General features: G+C 41.2%; 1 protein-coding gene across 8 annotated transcripts in view; it reads right to left on the bottom strand.

Annotated features, from left to right (window-relative positions):
• The window catches only part of LOC132405960 (leucine-rich repeat and immunoglobulin-like domain-containing nogo receptor-interacting protein 3), a 172,136-nt gene that overhangs the window by 110,579 nt on the left and 40,271 nt on the right, over window positions 1-21,286 (bottom strand). Inside the window, exons 1-2 of one of the 8 annotated variants that reach the window (XM_059990998.1) lie at window positions 10,698-10,715; window positions 10,509-10,594 (exon numbers count right to left, since the gene is read on the bottom strand). The exons of 3 other annotated variants lie outside the window; for them this stretch is intronic. The gene's annotated coding sequence lies outside the window, so the exon portion shown is untranslated. Of the gene's footprint in view, window positions 1-10,508; window positions 10,645-10,697; window positions 10,716-10,737; window positions 10,835-21,286 lie in introns of those variants that run through there. 4 more of the 8 variants (XM_059990997.1, XM_059991002.1, XM_059990999.1 and 1 more) reach the window with 4 other exon arrangements.

Genomic DNA, 21,286 nt, shown 5'->3' with positions numbered 1-21,286 from the left:
CCGTGCACCAATGACTCTTGGTTGGGTTTATTGTCATTCAACCACACACATGTATACCACCAAATAAAACAATGTTCTTCCAGACCCAGGTGCACAACACAGTGCATATAACTCGTACATGTAAAGTAATATTACCACAAATAAATTAACAAATAATAAGGTGCATTTACAACACAAGTTAAAAAGTAAACAGCATAACACCACTTGTGCTTCATAAATGATGAGACCTGATGGTGGCAGGGGGTTCAGTAATCTCACGACCTGGGGGAAGAAGCTGCTTCCCATCCTAACAGTTCTTGTCCTAATGCTACGGTACCTCCTGCCTGATGGTAGAGGGTCAAGGCGCACAAACAGGAGGGGTCATTGACAATTCTAAAGCCCCTGTGTACACAGCACTCCTGATAAATATTGAATAACCATTGAATGATCCAGCTTGGTGGTCTTTCATTAGTATTAATGAAAATTAAATACTGAAACATTGGTGAAGCTCTGAACTAATATTTCGTCTCTGTTTTTATGATGGTGGAGAAAGGCATGAAGATTTTGGAATGAGGGGAAATTGACAAGGAAATCTTAGTGATAGACTGCATTACAGAAGAGCTGATGGTTGACTGAGAACGTATGTGGATGGACAAATTTCTAGTTGCTGATCAAGTATATGTAGGTACACTGTGGAAGTCTGGAGAAGAAATTGTGGGAGGCATAACTGGATATTTGCAGCATTGTTAGCCACAGGTGGTCTGCTGATAGACTGGATGGCAAAGGTCACTTTCTTTTGTTACTACCTCCGGACGATTTTTGAATCGGGGCAGACTGCAAATAATGAAAACTGAACTGGCCTGAACTGTACTGAAATATACTTTTTAATTTTATGTCTTGTATTCTGTGTTTTCACTCATTTTTGTGTATTTTTTGTGCATGGGTGTGAGGGGGGGGGGGTTGATGGGTTTTTTTTTGAATGGATTGGTTCCAAGGTTCTTCGTTTTATGACTGTCTGTGAGGAAGATGAATCTCAGGGTTGTACACTGCAAACATACAGTACTTTGATAATAAATGCACTTTGAATTGAATATGGTGTCTTTATTTAAGTGGATCCGAGAACAGGATTTTTCTTTTCTATGCAAAGCTGGGCAGTGTCAATTGTAGCCACGCAGGTTTGGAAAAGTGATAAACAAAGTGATTGGAATATGTAAGAGGCAAGTGTGGATGTGGATAAAATTTAAAAGATCAGCAGCAGGCTGGAATGAGAGGCAGTCATGTTCATCCTCAAATATGATTTGGTAACCTGGATCAGTGAGATTGTTCTCAAACCATTAGAAGCAGGTTTTGAAGTTAAGGCCTAATAGCAGGGATGAACCAGTTTAATATGGCCAGCTCCTTCTTAAAAATTCAAGTTTACTAGGTTTTAGGACAGTCAATAAGTAAATTACTGTTGGAATTTTCTTCTGCTTGTTTTCTTCCTCTTCATCTTTTGCACTGTTTATTTATTTTGTACTTTATTGTAATTTTTACTCTAATTTAATAGCAATAAATAATGAGAACATGAGATGAAGAGTCCTTGAACAATGAACTCACTTTCAAGGACCCTTCATCTCATGTTCTCGTTACTTATAGCTATGTATTAATATTTGCTTTTGCACAGTTTGTTGTCTTCTGTACTCTGCTTGATCTGTCATTGATCCTGTTAACGTTACTTTTCTATAAATTTGTTGAATATCCCTACAAGAAAATTAATCTCATGGTTTATATGGTGACATATGTGCATTCTGATAATAAAATTTACTTTGAACTCTGCCAGAAAACAACAAATTTCATGACGTACGTCAGTGGTTTGAAACCTGATTCTGATTCACAGAATGGAGGACGGTGAGTGGATAGTCTGAACTACTGGCCCATTCTGATTCAGAGAGTGTGAGGATGGTCAGTGGATAGACTGACCAACTGGCCCATGATTCTTAATACTTTGACCCTTCACACCAACTCCTCCAGCAAGACATCCACAAAGGGAAAACAAGCCCCTCTTGAAACTCAGCAGGTCAGTTAGTGTCTGGGGAAGGAAATGGATAGTCAACGCTTCAGGTTGAAACCATTCATCTAGATTCCATCAGTCCAAACCCGGAATGCGGCCTGTCAATTTCCCTCCACAGATGCTGCCTGATCCACTGAGTTCATCCAGCAGCTTGTTCTTTTCATCTCCAGATTCTTGCACCTGCAATCTCTGGTTTCTCCAAGGTAAACACAATATCAACAGGATGAGACACCAACTAAAACTGAAGTTTAACTTTTATGGAATCAGAGTAACACAGTATGGAAACAGGTCCTTCAGCCCGTCTGTTTCATGCCACCCCCAGCCTCCCATCCAAGGCTCGTCTCATTTGCCAGTGCAAGACCCATACACTTCTAAACCTTTCCTCTCCATGTACAGTATTGTACAAAAGTCTTGGGCACATGTATATATAGCTAGAGTGCCTAAGACTTTTGCACAGCACTGTAGTTGTCAACGTGGAGTGGAGAGTGAGTTTGTAAATCTGGCAGGAACAAAGGATGTTGTGAATGGTGAGAGTAGGGCACGTGGGAGTATGTGCTAGAGAAGGGGTGCCAGAAATGAAGGGTGGCATGGATGCAGACAGTCCCAGCCCTGAGTCAGCAGGCAGGGTCATTTGATTGCAATCAATTGGTTTACTGATCATTACAGAATGTCTCTCTGGCTCTTCCTGCTCCCTCCCCTCTCCCAACCATGATTCCCCTCTCCCTGCCCCCTTCCCACTCTCAGTCCACAATAGAGACCAATTACTACAATACTGTGCAAAAGTCTTAGGCACCCAAGCTATACATATGTGCCTATGATGTTTGCACAGTACAGTACCTGTACAACCACCTTTTTAAAGCTATTATTGTATCTGTCTCAACCACTTTCTCTGGCAACTCATTTCACATACGGACTTTGTATAAAGAGAGTTGCCCCCCCCCCCCCCCAGGTTCCTATTAAATCATTCCCTCTTCACTTTAAACTGAGGCAATCTCGCTCGTCATTTCCCCAGTCCTGGGAGACTGACTGTGAACATTCACTCTATCTATGCCCCTCATTGGGACTGGAAAGAAATGGAACAGAAGTCAAAATAAGAAACTGGAGAAGAGAAGGAGTATAAACCGGCAGGTGATAGGTGAGACCAGTTGAGGGGGAAGGTAGGTGGGTGGGAGAGGGCAATGAAGTGAGGAGCTGGAGCTGGCTTCTTCCCTCATCCTTTCCCGTCTGGAGGAAAGGTCTCGGCCCAAAACATTGACTGTTTATTCACCAACATAGTTCCTGCCTGACTTGCTGTGTTCCTCCAGCATTTTGTGTGTGTTAATTTGAAGAAAGCTGAAATTTTCCAAGTGATCAGGCTGGTGTTTATCACTATGAAAGAGAAATTCTCATGTGGCACAGAAGCTGGCAGACACATTTCAAAGCAAAACAATTTTAACACTTCAAAAATAAATCCAACTCTAAAGGGTTTAAGATGCCTGAACATTTCAGGAACAGCTTCTTCCTCTCTGCCATCAGATTTCTGACTGGACAGTGAACCCATGAACCCTGCCTCACTATTTCTTTTCTTTTTCCTCTCTTTCTTTGCACTACTTATTTAACATATATAATGCATATATTTTCTTTGTTATTTAGATTTTTAAATTATACAATGTAATGAACTGTTGCCACAAAATAACAAAGGTATGCCAGTGACTTTAAACAGATACTGAATCTGAAGTAAATACAGGTTCTTTATGTTGGTGGGAAATCCTCAGCCTCTTTCTCTCGCATTAATTTTCCATTGTTTGTAATATACGTAAATGATCTGGATGATGGGGTGGTAAATTGGATTAGTAAGTATGCCGATGATACTAAGGTAGGAGGTGTTGTGGATAATGAGGTGGGTTTTCAAAGCTTGCAGGGAGATTTATGCCGGTTAGAAGAATGGGCTGAACGTTGGCAGATGGAGTTTAATGCTGAGAAGTGTGAGGTTCTACATTTTGGCAGGAATAATCCAAATAGAACATACAGGGTAATTGGTAGGGCATTGGGGAATGCAGTGGAACAGAGAGATCTAGGAATAACAGTGCATAGTTCCCTGAAGGTGGAGTCTCATGTAGATAGGGTGGTGAAGAAGGCTTTTGGAACGCTGGCCTTTATAAATCAGAGCACTGAGTACAGAAGTGGGGATGTAATGTTAAAATTGTACAAGGCATTGGTAAGGCCAAATTTGGAATATTGTGTACAGTTCTGGTCACCGAATTATAGGAAAGATATCAATAAATTAGAGAGAGTGCAGAGACGATTTACTAGGACGCTACCTATGTTTCAGCACTTAAGTTACAGAGAAAGGTTGAACAAGTTAGGTCTCTATTCATTGGAGCGTAGAAGGTTGAGGGGGGATTTGATCGAGGTATTTAAAATTTTGAGAGGGATAGATAGAGTTGACGTGAATAGGCTGTTTCCATTGAGAGTAGGGGAGATTCAAACGAGAGGACATGATTTGAGAGTTAGGGGGAGAAGTTTAAGGGAAACACGAGGGGGTATTTCTTTACTCAGAGAGTGATAGCTGTGTGGAATGAGCTTCCTGTAGAAATAGTAGAGGCCAGTTCAGTTGTGCCATTTAAGGTAAAATTGGATAGGTATATGGACAGGAAAGGAGTGGAGGGTTATGGGCTGAGTGCAGGTAGGTGGGACTAGGTGAGATTAAGAGTTCGGCACGGACTAGGAGGGCCGAGATGGCCTGTTCCCGTGCTGTGATTGTTATATGGTTATATGGTTATATTTATGATCCCAATACCACGTCAGAATTATATCGGTGATCAGCACCTTATGCTCCTGAGGTTATTTCTTCTCTGTTTCACTATCAACTTTCCTGTTATAAGTAAACCATGATACCTATTACCCTCCATCTCTCAGTAATAAGCAGCATTTGTCTCGCAGACATTTGGCTGTTCACTCCTCGTGGTTCTGTCTCATTGCTGCATCTTGCTTTGCTGCAGGATCCTGTCTCATCCGTGACAACAAATCCATTCCGGACTCAGATCACTGAATAAACAGCTACCCTGAGCACATTCCCTAGTCCCACCAGCAGATGCTGCAATCTAGAATCAGAATCAGAGTTAACATCACTGGCAAATGTCAGGGAATTTGTTGTTTTATGGCAGCAGTACATTACAATACAAAATAGTAAAACCTATAAATTATAATAAGTACATATGGGAAAAACAAATTAAATTAAATAAGCAGTTCAAAAAGGGAGGTTGGAAATGGTGAGGAAGTGTCCATGGGTTCATTGTCCATTCAGAAATTTGATGGCAGAGGGGAAGAAGCTGTTCCTGAAATATTGACACACACAAAATGCTGGTGGAACACAGCAGGCCAGGCATCATCTATAGGGAGAAGCACTGTCGATGTTTCGGGCCGAGACCCTTCGTCAGGACTAACTGAAAGGAACGATAGTAAGAGATTTGAAAGTAGTGGGGGGAGGGGGAAATACGAAATGATAGGAGAAGACTGGAGGGGGTGGGATGAAGCTAAGAGCTGGAAAGGTGATTGGCGAAAGTGAACTGGAAAGGTGATTGGCGAAAGTGAGGGTCTCGGCCCGAAACATCAACAGCGCTTCTCCCTATAGATGCTGCCCGGCTTGCTGTGTTGCACCAGCATTTTGTGCGTGTTGTTGTTTGAATTTCCAGCATCTGCAGATTTCCTCGTGTTTGCTCCTGAAATATTGAGTAGTCTTCAGGCTCCTGTATCTCCTTCTTGATGGTAGCAACGAGAAGAGGGCATGTCCTGGGTGACAGGGCGCCTTAAAGATGGATGCAACCTTTTTTCAGGCGTTGCCTTTTGATGATGTCAATGCTGGGAAGGCTAGTGCCTATGATGGAGCTGGCTGAATTTAAAACTTTCTGCAACAGTTTCCAATCCTGTGCCGTGCCCCTCCGTGCCAGATGGTGATGTAACCAGTTGTGTTCTTGGCTGTGTATCGTCAAGTTACACCAGCTGAAGGCAGAGCCATTCAGAATGATGAACACCCAAGAGCAGTGATAAGTTTGAGTCAATTATTGTATCCCACACTACATACTGTGTGAAAAGAAAAGTGTTGGAAAAAGGCCACACCCATGCTGCTCATGGACTGTTTGTCCCTCTCCCATCATGGAGGAGGCTACCTAGCACCCACACCAGGACCACCAGACTAAAATCAGTTACTTTCCCCAAGCAGTAAGGCCGATCCACACCTCCATAACCAACCCACCCCACTGCCACTATCCACATATCACCTAGCTTCACTTTACGTAGTCTACTCTCATCTCATTGCCATCACGCACACTCAGCATTTCAGGAACAGCTTCTTCCTCTCTGCCATCAGATATCTGAATGGACAATGAACCCATGAACACTACAATACTTTGTTTCTCTTCTTTGACTACATATTTAATTTAACTTTTAAAATATATAGATATAGTTCTTACTGCAATTTACTGCAATGCATCACAATGTACTGCTGCCACAAAACAACCATATGCCAGTGATATTAAACCTGATTCTGATTCTGATGTATATAGCAGTTACTTGTACGATGTGTTTCATAGGATTGATTTTTTATTTATATTTATTGTGTACTTCAAGTTTATAGTGTTTTTTATGCTGAATCAGATCCAGAGTAACAATCATTTCATTTTCCTTTATACTCGTGTACTGAAGAAAGATAACAAACGACCGTGAATCATGAATCTTACTTGCTTCATGTTGACTGGAATACTACTCATATTTTCTTATGACAAAAAAGAAGCCATTTGGCCCCTTGCACTTATGCTGTCCCATACCTGTTTCCCTCCTCTTATTACCTTGGAACCCAATCTCATTTACATTCCAAATTCTCCTACTACCCACACACAAGGGGTAATTTATAGGAGCTAATTTAAAGATTAAAGATTTATCCTTATTTTGATGTACATGTCACATGTACATCAAAATATTGAAACAATCTCAGAATGCATGCTTTGCGGCCACAGCCAACGCAGTTTGAGGATGTGCTGGGGGCAGTCTGCAAGTGGTGCCATGATTCTGGTGCCGGAATAACAAGTTACAAACCCTAACCTATACGTCTTTGGAAGGTGGGAGGAAACCGGAGCACTGTGTGGAATTCCAAGTGATCACGAGAAGAATCTACAAAACCCTTACAGACGGTAGTGGGAATTGAACCCTGACTGCAGATTACTGGCATCGTAATAACACAACTCTAACCTCTACACTACTGTGCCACCCTGCAAACTTACATGTCTTTCAGATATGGGACAAAACTAATTTAATTAAACGTGTCAGCTATGTGAAGGATTTGACAAGGTTTTGAGAGTCAAATCAGTAACAGAGTGATGAATTCCCATTAGCAACGTCAATGATGGAATTTGGATCTTTAGCTCATGAAGCACCTTCACTTAAAGTCGTAAAAATGCACTTGAGAATACCGAGTTCTGTAAGAACTTATCTGTTCTGGCTTTGTGGGGACACTTTTGAGGTGGGACAGTTTTCTTTTTGGAGGGACATCAAGCATATTCAGTACCATGTTAATGCAATTGTCCAGAGCACAGTTCCAAGCTGGCTTTTGTACTCGATGCATGCAACAAGATAAATAATGCTTGGTGGGCCCCTGTATCGAGGATGATGGTTCATCAGCATTCTGCATGACACAGCCTATCGCAATTTGAAATCGATGGAGATCTAGGCAGAGTGCACTGGACTAGTTTGTAAATTAAGGAGAATTTGAAAAAGAACAGATGCTGGAACATGAACATGAAACAATTTTCTGCTGTGATACATTGTCAGCCTATTTAGCAGAGATTGTTAAGGCATAATATGGACTCCTCACTTTTCTGCCAAAATATAAAATAGCAATCAGCTAAATTTACTTATCCTTGTAAATTCAGACTAGATGTTTGGGCTAATGTTGGGAAGATGATGATAGAGTTGATGGAGGATAGGATGGGAATAGTGTGGCTAATCCCACAATTACCCAGCGACAAGACAATAGAAATGGGGATAAATATCATAACTCCTCAATCCTGTCCAGTCCTTCACGACGATCATGGATGATCTCCCCTTGCTCTCTACTCCTCCTCATGTCATTTACCGCTTTCACTTATCACCTCTTAGCTTCTCACACCATTCCTTTCCCATTTCCAAATCCTCCCCTGCTTTCTCACCCTACCCCCTCACACCTGTCACCTGCCACCTTGTGCTCCTCCCACTTCCCTTGTTTACTCTGGCTCCGCCTCCTTTTTTCCAGTCCTGGAGAAGGGTCTTGACCAAAAACGTTGATTGATCATTCCCCTCCATGTGTAAAAGCTGGCTGTCTCACCTGCTGAGTTGCTGCAGCACTTCAGCGTGTGTTGTAACATATTAATGGACTTTGCAAACTCTCCGCATGTTACATTCCACAACCAGAGCACCACCCAAAATTCAGGATTGCTTAATATCTTTTCCGTGCACAAATGTAAAGAAAAATGAAATAATTATTACTCCAGCTCCAAAGTAGTACAAAAACACAATAAGTTAATGAAAACAATAATAATAAAAAGCACAATAAATATAAATACATAAGATAGCTGATATACCTAGCTTAATTGTACGTCCATAAAGTGACGCTGGGCACAGGAGTGTCTGTACATAAGATGACTGACAGGAAATGACAAAGTAGTGGTGGTTGGGGGTGTGGAGGGGTGGGTTAGTGGGTGGAGGTGTTGATCAGCCTCACTGCTTGGGGAAAGTAACTCTTTTTAAGTCTGGATTCTGGCATTGATGCTACGTATCCTCCTCCCTGATGGGAGTGAGACAAACAGTCCATGAGCAGAGTGGGTGGAATCCTTCATGATGTTACTGTCCTTTCTCTGGCACCTTTCCGTATATATGCCCACAATGGCAGGAAGGCTGGTGTTAGTGATGCGCTGGGCAGTTTAACTACCCGTTGTAGAACCGTTGTTTTATAAATTTTTCTCTGTGACTGACAAAGAGGGTTGAATACCATGAGCCTTTGTGAAATTTTTTTAAAAAGTTCAACTTAACATCACATTTAATTTAAATTATCAGTTTTTAAGACTCTTAACTATTTTTCCCATAAAATCATAAGCCAAGCGGTAACTTGAGTAGTCACTCAGGTGTGTGCAGAATATTCACTCAGTGGCCACTTTATTTGGTATCCCCTGTAGTTAATAAAGTGAATACTAAATACCAGTATATATTCATGGTCTTCTGCTGCTGTGGCCTAACTACTTCAAAGCTTGATGTGTTGTGCATTCAGAGATACTGCCGCCTTCCTGTCAGCTTGAACAAGTCTGGCCATTCTACTCTGAACTCTCTCATTAACAAGGCATTTTCACCCACACAACTGCCACTCACTGGTGGTTTTGCTTTTTATGTTTTCACACCACTCTCGTAAACTCGAGAGATCGTGTGTAAAAATCCCAGGCAATCAGCAGTTTCTGAGAGACTCAAACCACACTTCTGGCACCAACAGTCATTCCACAGTCAAAGTCACTTGGATCACATTTCTTCCCCATTCTGATGCTTGGTCTGAACAACAACTGAACCGCTTGAACAAATCTGTATGCTTTTTAGCATTAAGTTGCTGCCAAATGATGGCAGATTAGATATTTGCATTAATGAACAGGTGTACCTAATAAAGTGGCCTTTAAGTGTAGAACAGAACAGACCATTGCCTAATTCGTTTCTTCACTAAACATCAAATACTAATCTCTAATAGTAAACATGGGATTATGCAGATTTTTCAGGCAACCTATATTTCAAGGAATGGTAGCCTGATCAATGGTCTCTGCCCAAAACATTGACTGGTTATTCATTTCTATAGATGTTGCTTGATCGGCTGAGTACTTCCAGCATTTTGTGTGTGTTACGTTCAGATTATATACCAGTACCTTTTGATGCGGGGCTTCACAAATCAAAAAAGTTTAACCAAGCTGTGTCTGTTCAAATCTCATTTATATAAAGGCCAGGATATATTTCCTTGATATTTATTGAAGGCTAATATGAGGTAATGTGCGCTACTGCTGAACCGTTCTGCTTTTAAAGTGCAATACTCTAACATTTGCATCCAAAACCAATCAATAAGCCAACCTAATATAATTCAAGAAAAATTACTTTCCGTAATGCAAGAAAAAAAGGCTCAGACAGATGCTGACTATAAATAAGTGCATTATGCATCCAGATTAATATTCTCTTGTGAGTTCTATTAGTTAAATGACAGTATCGGTTCGGTCCCATGGTATGGTCAATATTTTATAATGATAAATGCAAAATAGGAATTCAATTTACAGACAAGAAATTACTGGCAATACATTGCAAAATTGCTTACAAAAGTTCCTTTCAAATTCCTTACATAAGGGGTCTGATTTAGATACTAACGGCGTGCCTAAATCATTTGTCATTAACTAATCAATCATAGCAGGTTAAAATAAAACCCAGATAGCGGGGTAATTTGATTTACTTATCACATTGTTCTTTGGTCTTTTGACTTCTTTCATGATGTTCCATGTCCCCTTGGGAAGGTGTGTGGTGAGTCGTCAACTGTACCTTAAGAACACACACAAAATGCTAGAGGAACTCAGCCGGTCAGGCAGCATCTATGAAAATGAATAAGCAATCAACGTTTCAGGCCACGACCCTACATCTGTACCTTAGTATCTGGTTGCTTGGTGCTCAGTTGTCTCACATACCTGCCACATTTCTGCTGGAGGCGTGACAGAGCCGTACCCAAGGCAAGTTCTACCTCTCCTGATTTAACATGGAACCTCTCTCAAGCTTGCAGCCTTAGCTCCTACAGCATCCTGCAGTCTGATCTTGCGCTGTTCCTGCGTGCTCTGACTTAACTCTTTAACTGACTGTGAACAGCAGGTCTCATGTTACTGATAACTTTCGGTGCATTAGCCTTTCTCTGCTCTGCTTTTTCTGATTCTCATAAAGTTCTACGACACGGAAGCAGGCTCTTCTGCCCAATTTATCCATGTTGACCAGGTTCCATGTTGGACTGTCCACATATTGATTAACAGACCTTCCTGGATGCACTTAACAAATTCAGCCCCTCTAAACCCCTTACACTAAGAAGGTCCAAGATTATATTAGGGAAGTTTAATGCCCCCATAACAACAACCTATATTTTTACACATTTTCTTAATCTGATTACATATCTGTTCCTCAATGTCCCGATGACTATTGGAGGTTCTGCAGTACAATCCCATAAGTGTGATTGCATGCTTTCTGTTCCTGAATTCTACCCAAACGGACTCAGTGTCTGACCCCTCCATTACGTCTCCCTGGAGTGCAGTTGTGATAGTGTCCCTGATTGGTAGTGCAACTCCACAACCTCTTTTACTTCCTCTTCCATCTTTTTAAAACTTTGAAAACGTGGTATATTAATCACCCATTCCTGCCCCTCTCTCAACCAAGTTTCAGTAATGGCCACAACATCGTAGTTCCATGTACTGATCCATGCTCTAAGTTCATCACTTTTACCTGTAATACTCCCAGCATCAAAATATACAGACTTCAAATTATTCCACCCAACATACCCGCTATTTCAGTTTTGTCTTTCAGTACCTTCCCTGACATCTGTCTTCTGGTCCGATTGTTCCCTTGCTGACCTAGGGCTCTGGATCCGGGCCCCCTGCAAAACTAGTTTTTGAGCTGTGCTCGCATTGAAGTTTAGTGGTGTGTATCGCTTCTCAGAATAGCATATGCTCATGTGGAGTGCTGAATGCTGTTTCCGTTGATGAAAATATATCCTAAGAAGTTTTATCTAACTGTTGTATAAATTTTTAATGTCTATTATTCCTCTTCCTCCTTCTGTCCTAGTTAGTGTTAATCTAAGCCATTTCGGGTGTACATTGTGTTTTCTGAATTGTGTCATTTCAGCTCTTATTTTTCTTTGTAAGTTTTCCAGATGAGTTTTGGACCAAGGTATTTTGCCAAACAATATTTTAATATTATTTTTATTTTCTTTTGTTTTGTATTTGCACAGTTTGCTGCCTTTTGCACACTGGTTATTTGACCATCCTTTGGGGTGAAGCCTTCCATTAATTTCTCGTGTTTCTTGCACTTACTGTGAATGCCAACAAGAAAACGGATCTCAGGGTTGTATATGGTGACATTTATATACTTTGGTAATAAATGTACTTTAAATTTGAATTTACTTTGAACATTAATGCAATCCTTTTTTACTTCTGTCTCCATAATATTTTATTTGGGGAGAGCATTCAGAAAAGCTTCAGTTTCCTATCTTTTTTCTGTCAGTATCTTAAACTTGCTCCTGGCATTTAATTTATTTTAACTTAGTTTTACCAGGAGATACAGCTCAGAGTAGGCCCTTCTGGCCCTTCGAGCTGTGCTGCCCAGCAACTCCCAACTACCCTGACTTAGCTCTAACCTAATCACAGAACTATTTATATTAACCAATTAACCTATGCATTAGGGTACACACTTGAATGCTCGCAGAAAACTCACACATTCCACAGGGAGGAAGTACAACCTTTCTTATAGAGGACACGGGGACTGAGCTCTGAGCTCTGATGCCCTGGGCTGTAACAGTGTCACACTAACTGCTACGCTACCGTGGCTCCCTATTTATTCAGATCAGTGAACATCAGTTAATGGGATGTGCAGCACTGTGTTTGTACTGTGCAGGCAGCTAGACCTGTGGACCATTGGTATAAGCACAAGAGTTTAAATCCCACTACAGCAATGTGGTATTTAAATTCAATTAAATAAAACTAAAAGTAAAAGGTAAACTAATTAATGATAACCATCAAACAATTGGAAAACCGATTCATTGAGAGAATGAAATCTTCACTCTTTACTAAGCCAGACCTATATATGACCCCAGACACACCAATTAAATTGCCTCTAATTAGCCTCTTCAGATAAAAAATTAAGGAAACAATAAATACCAGCATTGGCAATGATGGACACATCTAGTGGACAATTAAAAAAAGACATTTTGTATCCTCAAAGCAATTCCCAAGCGAGCAAATAACACACAGTGTGTTAAACATCAAACCATAGAGTCCTTGAAACAGTTCAGCTCAGTTCAGTTCAATCTGACACTGTGTTGTTCATTAACTGCAGCCACAGAGCCAGTCTGTCCCAATCAAAATTGTGCAAAATAGCAACAAAAAAGGAGTAACCAGAAACACCTGCAACATGAACTGCAGAATCCTCTAAAAATGAACCCAAGCTGATGGCAAGATGTAAGACCCTGGCACGTTCCTCTGGCAGCAGTGAGCAACGGGGAGAGGGAGATCAGTCAAATATAAGCAGATGTTCACTTTCTGCTCAGGTTTCTGAATAGTCCATGAACCCGTGTACACTATTATTATTGTTCTTTGTCAGTATAGATTCATTTTTGTAACTTATAGATTTTTCATGTCATTGCACTGTACTGCTGCCATAAAACAACAAATTTCATGTCATATGTCAGTGACAATATGGATAGGAAAGGCATGGAGGGTTATGGGCTGTGTGCCGGCCAGTGAGAGTAAGCGTTTGGCACTGACTAGAAAGGCCGAGCTGACCTGTTTCCGTTCTGTAATTGTTATGTGGTTAATAATTCTGATTCTGAATCCCCAGGATTAACTGAAAATACTTATTAAGTATTTAAACTTAATAGTTTAAAACATCATCAAATCAATTGGAGAATAACTGCAGAGAACTAGATAAACAACTGTGCAGTCTGTTGTTGAGAATTTCTGTCACGATATGCGCTGGCAATATCGGAACCCAAGTGCGAAGGAAAGACAGACTCTAATGTAGAGGCGGCAACAAGAGTTTGTAATCATTCCAAAAGAATATCGGTGGCTTGGCGAAGTCAGAGGTAACATTCTCAAAACTAGGACCCTGTGATTAGCACTAATCAGACATTCATTTAACTAATAAAAGTAACATGGAATCCCTGAGCCACATATACACCTAAGAAGCCTAAACTGAAAGCAGCAGGAAACCACATTACAAACAGCACATCGCTTGAGAAAAACACCAGGAGCTCGAAATGATTAATGTCTCTCGTTAAACAACAATTAACCAATTCAAGTGCTCTAAAAACCTCAGAGCTCACCACTCCCTAGCACCCCACCCCCACAGGCCAGAAGAACTCACTGCAATTCTTGTCTGTATTTGTTAATGTCTTATGAAAATGCTGTCATCGTACATTGAACTTGGGCTACATCCACACTACACCAGATAAATCCATAACCGAAGCATTTTCTCTTCGTTTTTCCCCTCCATCCACACTAAAATGGTGTTTTCGTCTCCCAAAACTGGAGCTTTTCAAAAACACTTTCCAAGGTGGATATTTTTGAAAACGCTGCTCAGGCAGATCAGTGTGGACGGGGTAACTGGAGAATTTTGAAAATGTTATCAGATGACAGTGCACTATTTTGTTGTTTTCTTGAACGCAACCTAACAATTTCAGAACAGACGGCAACGAGACTGAAGCCAGAAGAGTTAGAAATGTACTCACCAAATACTTTGACCCATAACTTACTGAATAAATAAGCACACTCACTTTGCCCTGTTTTCTGTCCTTGCTCGTATGAAGCTCTGGTACAGATTCACCTTGGTGTAAACTTCCAATTCACTGTAAGTGTTGTCACAGAACAAAGAGCACAGAACAGTACAGGAACAGGCCATTCGGCCCCCAATGTTGAGCCAAACCAGCTAAAATGCAAATCAAAAACACCCAAACACTAATCCCTCCTATCTACACCATGTCTATATCCCTCCATCTTCCTTACATCCAAGTGCCTATCCAAGAACTATTAAAAGCCTCCAATGTATTTGCTTCTACCACCACACCATGCATCACATTCCAGGCATCCACAACTCTCTGAGAAAAAACTTTCCACTCATACCTGCTTTGAATCTACCCCTCTCCCCTTCAATGACTGCCTTCTCATATTAGACATTTTAATCCTGGAAAATGGATACTCTCTGTCCACTCTATCTATGCCTCTGATAATCTTGTAAGCCTCTATCAGATCTTCCCTCAGCCTCTGGCACTCCAGAGAAAACAACCCAAGTTTATCCCTCTTGCGATAGCACATGCCCTCTAAACCAGGCAGCATCTCAGTAAACCTCCTCTGTTTCCTCTCCAAAGTCTCAACATAGTGGGGTGTCCAGAACAACATACAAGACTCCAGATGTGGCCTAACCAGAGTTTTATAAAGTTACAACATAGCCTCTTGACTTCTGAGCTCAGTGCCTCGACTAATAAAAGCAAGCATTCCATAAGCCTTCTTAATCACCATATCTATCTGTGTAGCCTCTTTCAAGGAGCTTGGATCTCAAGAGCTCTCTGCTCAACAACATGGCTAAGGATCTTGCCATTTACAGTGTATTACCCCCTTGCATTTGCCCTACCAAGGTGCAAGACCTCACATTTATCAGAGCTACACTCCATCTGCTATTTCTCAGTCCATATCTGCTGTAGTCATTGCCAATCTTCCACACTGTTCACAACTTTACCAATCCTGGTATCATCTGCAAACTTACTAACCCACCCATCTACATTTCATCCAGCTCATTTATACACATCACAAACAGCAGAGGTCCCAGCACAGATCCCTATGGAACACCACTAATTACCCACCTCCCCCTCAAATCAGTCCCTTCAGCTACCACCCTCTGTCTTCCATGAACAACCCAGATCTGAATCTAAACAGCAAATTTTCTGCGGACAAATTTTCTGCACTTTAATCTTCTGGATTAAACTCTCATGAGGGACTTCGTCAAATGCTTTACTGAGATCCATGTGGGCAATATCCACTGTCCTACCCTCACCAATCTCTCTCATCACATTGTCAAAACTCTGTTAAGTTAGGAAAGCATGACTTGGCACACACAAGGCCATGATCTCCCTGATTAGGCCATGGGCTCCCAAATACTCATGTATCCATCCCTAAGAATTTTTTCCAATAATTTCCCTACAACTGACATGAGACTCGCCAATTTATAGTTTCCAGGATTTTCCCTTGTTCCCTTCTTAAATAGAGATACAACATTAGCCACTCACCAGTCTTCTGGGACCTCGCCTGTGGCTAGAAAGGACATGAAGATGCTGGTCAAGGCCCCAACAATCTCATCTCTTGCCTCCTTCAATAACCTGAGGTAAATTCCAACAGGCTCTGGGAACTTATCCACCTTAATACTCATTAGGGGACCCCATACTTCCTGCTTCTTGACCTCTAAACATCCTAACATTTACTCTCAGTCTTTATTTCCATATCTTTTTCCTTATACTTTTTGTTTTTATAATTAAGGGCGTTGTTAATTGTGTAGAAGAAAACGGCTATGTAGTTACACTTTGATATTTTGGTTAGCTCCTTTGTAAAGGGGTGACAAGCCCGAGTGCTTTCTGGTTTCATGTTTAAAGAGCCAAACTGAGTAGGAGACGGAGGTGTAATGACGGAGGTTGTTGTATAGACACAACAAGCATTCAATAAGACTTTATTTAAAATTAGCTATAATTAAAAGTGTTGTGAAATTGAAAGGAAATTATTGACTTTGGTTGGGAGATTGTTTGCATAGAATAAAAGCATTGAAGTTAATGGCTATGAGCTGGGAAAAGGAGGAGGCCATTAGCGAAATCCCATGTGGTGGTGCCTCAATTATTCCCAATCATATCTTTAATGTACAATGTAACATAAAATCATCTATGCAAATTTGTTAATGAAAATACATGACATATCATTGGTGAATTAGCAATGTGTGGGGGGATAGCTCTTTTTAAACTTGCACAAAGCCTAGAAAATAGATGAGTAATACAAAAACAATGTGAAGTGGTGCATATTGATAGAAACACCAGCTGGGTCATTCTCTCTTCTCACTGCTGCCATCAGGTAGAAGGTACAAGAGCCTCAGGACTCACACCACCACATTCAATTACAATTGCTACCCTCAGCCATCAGGTTCTTGAATAAAAGGTGATAACTACACCCACTTGCCTCATCACTGAAATGTTCCTACAACCAATGACCTCACTTTAAGGATTCTTTATCTCATGTTATCATTGTTTATTGCTATTTACTTATATCTACATTCGCACAGGTTATCATCTTCTGCACTCTGGCTATTTACAAGAGCAAGGATGTCCTTTTGCATTTGTACAGGGCCCTGGTGAGACCACACCTAGAATATTGTGTACAGTTTTGGTCTCCAGGTTTAAGGAAGGACATTCTGGCAATTGAGGAAGTGCAGCGTAGATTCACTAGGTTGATTCCTGGGATGGCAGGGCTGTCTTACGCAGAGAGATTGGAGAGATTGGGCTTGTACACGCTGGAATTGAGGAGATTGAGAGGGGATCTGATTGAAACGTTTAAGATAATTAAAGGATTTGATAGGATTGAGGCAAGAAATATGTTCCAGATGTTGGGACAGTCCAGTACCAGAGGGCATGGATTGAGAATAAGAGGTCAATTATTTAAAACAGAGTTGAGGAAGAGCTTCTTCTCCCAGAGAGTTGTGGAGGTGTGGAATGCACTGCCTCGGAAGACGGTGGAGGCCAATTCTCTGGATGCTTTCAAGAAGGAGCTAGATAGATATCTGATGTATAGGGGAATCAAGGGATATGGGGACAAGCAGGGACTGGGTATTGATGGTGAATGATCAGCCATGATCTCAGAATGGCGGTGCAGACTCGAGGGGCCGAATGGTCTACTTCTGCACCTATTGTCTATTGTCTATTCTTGCATCGTTCCTGTTATAGTTGCTATTTTATAGATTAGAATTGTATGCCCATAAGAAAATTAATCTCTTTGAAAGACACTGCCCAGAAGGAGGCAATGGCAGACCAATTCAGTAGAAAAATTTGCAACGATCAATCATGTTTATGAAGAACCATGATTGCCCACATCATATGACAAAGCACATAACAAACAGTTAGAGTCTAGGGTTAAGGGTGGATTTATTCTTCGGTATATCTGTACCATTGTGCTGGGAAAGAAAGAAGGACTTGTAAAAACCCTTGTTAATCAATTCTGAAAACCATTGAGGAATACTTGATAAAGTAGTGTAAAATTAATCTGATTAACACTAACCTTGTAATACCAAAGACAGAATGAAGCGAAGGCAGGAGCAATTGATATCATCAAGGAAGAACAGAGAACTTGATTAGATTAACGCCTCTGGTGCAAAGGCATGGGGAAGTGTTTGAATAAATAAAACATATCTGTTTTTACTTGATCCTGCATGAACATTAAAAGTATATACATGGGGGAAACTCTGCTTGGCAGAATAGTCTCAGAGACTTCAGATTAATCGGTACTGCACAGTAAAGCTTCTCCTTACTATTCTGGGCTTCTTGATTTTATTTCACCTCTACAATACTCAGTGATGAAAGGAAATGTGACAGAAGCCTTCTACCTGTCAAGTTTCTTTCAAGGAATTACACACTTTTACTCCTAGTTCCTCATGTTCTGCAGCATCCCCAGGGCCCTACGTTTCACCCTCACGATTCTTCCCAAAATGCAGCTCCTTGTATTTATCTGAATTAAACTCTATTTTCCATTCCTCGAACCACTTACCCTCTGTAAATCATGCGAACCATCATTACTCTCCATAATGCCATCTGCTTTAGTGTCAACTTCAACATTGCTAATTGTGCTTTATATTTTTTCATCAAAATCTTTGATATAAATAATAAATAGCAATGTGTCTGGCATTGTACCCTGCAGAACACACTACCACAGACCTCCAAGCAACACACACAAAATGCTGGTGGAACGCAGCATTCCACCAGCATTTTGTGTGTGTTGCTTGAATTTCCAGCATCTGCAGATTTCCTCGCGTTTGCAACCACAGACCTCCAGTCTGAAAAACAACCTGCTACGATCACCTTGTTTCCTGAAATCAAATGAATTCTGTACCCAATTCACCAGCTCCACATGAATCCTACAACCTTCCATAATAGCCTACCATGTAGAACTTTATTAAGTCCATATAGAGTAGGAGTTCCCAACCTGAGGTCCACGGGCCCCTCAGTTAATAGTAAAGGCGCATGGCATAAAAGAAAGGTAAGGAATCCCTCATATATATTATATCTACTACCCTCTCCTGATCAACCTTCTTGCTTGCTTCCTCAATTACTTCAATCAATTGAATTTTTAAGGAGCTATAGTCCAATCTTAATAAAGTAATCTCCTTCTTATTTCTCAGCTCCACACATAATAGAAACATAGAAACATAGAAAACCTACAGCACAATACAGGCCCTTCGGCCCACAAAGCTGCGCCGAACATGTCCTTACCTGGGAAATTACCTAAGGTTACCCATAGCCCATTATTTTCTGAGCTTCATATACCTGTCCAGGAGTCTCTTAAAAGACCCTTTTGAATGCACCTTCACCACCGTCGCCAGCAGCCCATTCCACGCACTGGACAATAATTTCCTCATTGGACAATTCGTCAATAATTTCATTTCAGCCTTCTGCCATGGCGTTTTCCTTCATCAAAATACATTCTCCCCCCATTTACCTCTATCTCTATCTAGCCTATAGCACCTCTACCCTGAAATATTAAGCTAAAATTCCTGTCCTTCCGAAAGCCATATTTTTGCAATAATTATAATACCCCAGTTAAATGTAGCTATCCATCTGCCTTAACTGTCAGGTCTCTTGTATTGAAGTCCAGTCCTTCACAGGAAAAGCCCTTCCACCGTTGAACACATCTACAAGGATTGCTGCCACAAGAAAGTAGCATCCATCATCCATGCCCCCACCACCCAGGCCAGGCTCTCTTCCCTCTGCTACCTTCAGGCAGGAGGTACAGGAGCCTTAGGTCCCACACCACCAGGTTCAGGAACAGTCATTACTCTACAACCATCTGGCTCCTGAACCGGTGTGGATAACACTCACCTCACCTCAGAGCTTACCACAGCCTATAGACTCAATTTCAAGGACTCCACAACTCATGTCCTGTATTATTTATTTACTTATTTATTTCTATCACCTTTTAGCTATCCTCCTCTCTCTCTCCCCTCCTATTCATTCTGCTATCTTCCCCCTTCCTTTCCAGTCTTGAAGAAGGGTCTTGGCCCAAAATGTTGACTGTTTATTCATTTCCATAGATGCTGCCTGTCCTGCTGAGTTCCTTCAGCATTTTTGTGTGTTGCTCTGGATTTCCAGCATCTGCAGAGACTCTCATGTTTATATTTATTTATTTATCCACCTATTGACCTATCTATTTGTTTATTGTATTCCTCTGTAAGTGCCCACATGAAAACTAATCTCAGGGTAGTAATATAGAGAAATTTATGTACTTTGATAATAAGTTTACTTTCAACTTTGAACCTTGAAATAAATGCAATTCAATCCAACAGATTTACACCACTCCCCGCCATGTTGTTGACTGAGTTTAGCGTCATTCAATCCTATATCAACTTCCAGCCTTCATCTCTTTCACTTCTGCTGTGGGCCCCACCCACATACTCAGCTGAGCTCTTTGCAAGGCCCAGTGAACCCATAGTGGATGTGTAAGTGCTGACAGGGTGTGTTATGCCTTTTGGTCTGGGCAGCACTGCTGCATAATGTTAGCATAACAACTCACAGCACTGGCTATCAGTGATCCAGCTTCAATTCCTGCCACTGTTTGGGATCATTCTGGAGTTGGGGCATTATTTGGTGGCATAATTGGCGTGGTCTCATTGGGCCAGAAGGTCCTGTTACGGTCAATCAACCAGTCAATCAATTGCGGATTAACTAAAATGTGAACCAGATTCAGGAAATAAACCCTATTCAGAAAGTAATTTACAACTGATACTCAGTGAAACCATTCATTGGGTGGGTGTGGGACACTCTGTTTCTGTCCCATTGAAACTACATGAGGAAAGACAATAGATGAATAATTAGCACATTGTTTACTCCCTTCCATCGCTGGCAGGGTGGAGATATGTCTCTCCCAAAGGAGGTGTAAGGTGCTCCTTCCTTTTGATAGCCTGCAGGTCACCCTTGGGTAAGGTATAGCACCTGCACCCCACCCACCGCACCCCACAAATAATCAGAGAAACATGAAGCCATGGGGGCAGGTGGTGGGTGGTCAACAGTGCTGCTGGGGCATATCACAAGTCCTGATTATGAAGAGTATTGGTAGTGGCTAGGATCTCCCATCAGGTAAAGACACTGCCCAGAAGAAGGGAATGGCAAACTACTTCTGTAGAAAAAAAATTGCCACTAGCAATCATAGTCACGAGACCATGATTGCTTACATCATACGGTACGGCACA

This window comes from Hypanus sabinus, chromosome 16 (assembly GCF_030144855.1).
Source record: "Hypanus sabinus isolate sHypSab1 chromosome 16, sHypSab1.hap1, whole genome shotgun sequence".
Classification (NCBI taxonomy): Eukaryota; Metazoa; Chordata; class Chondrichthyes; order Myliobatiformes; family Dasyatidae; genus Hypanus; species Hypanus sabinus.
This window is presented reverse-complemented; position numbering and strand designations above follow the sequence as displayed.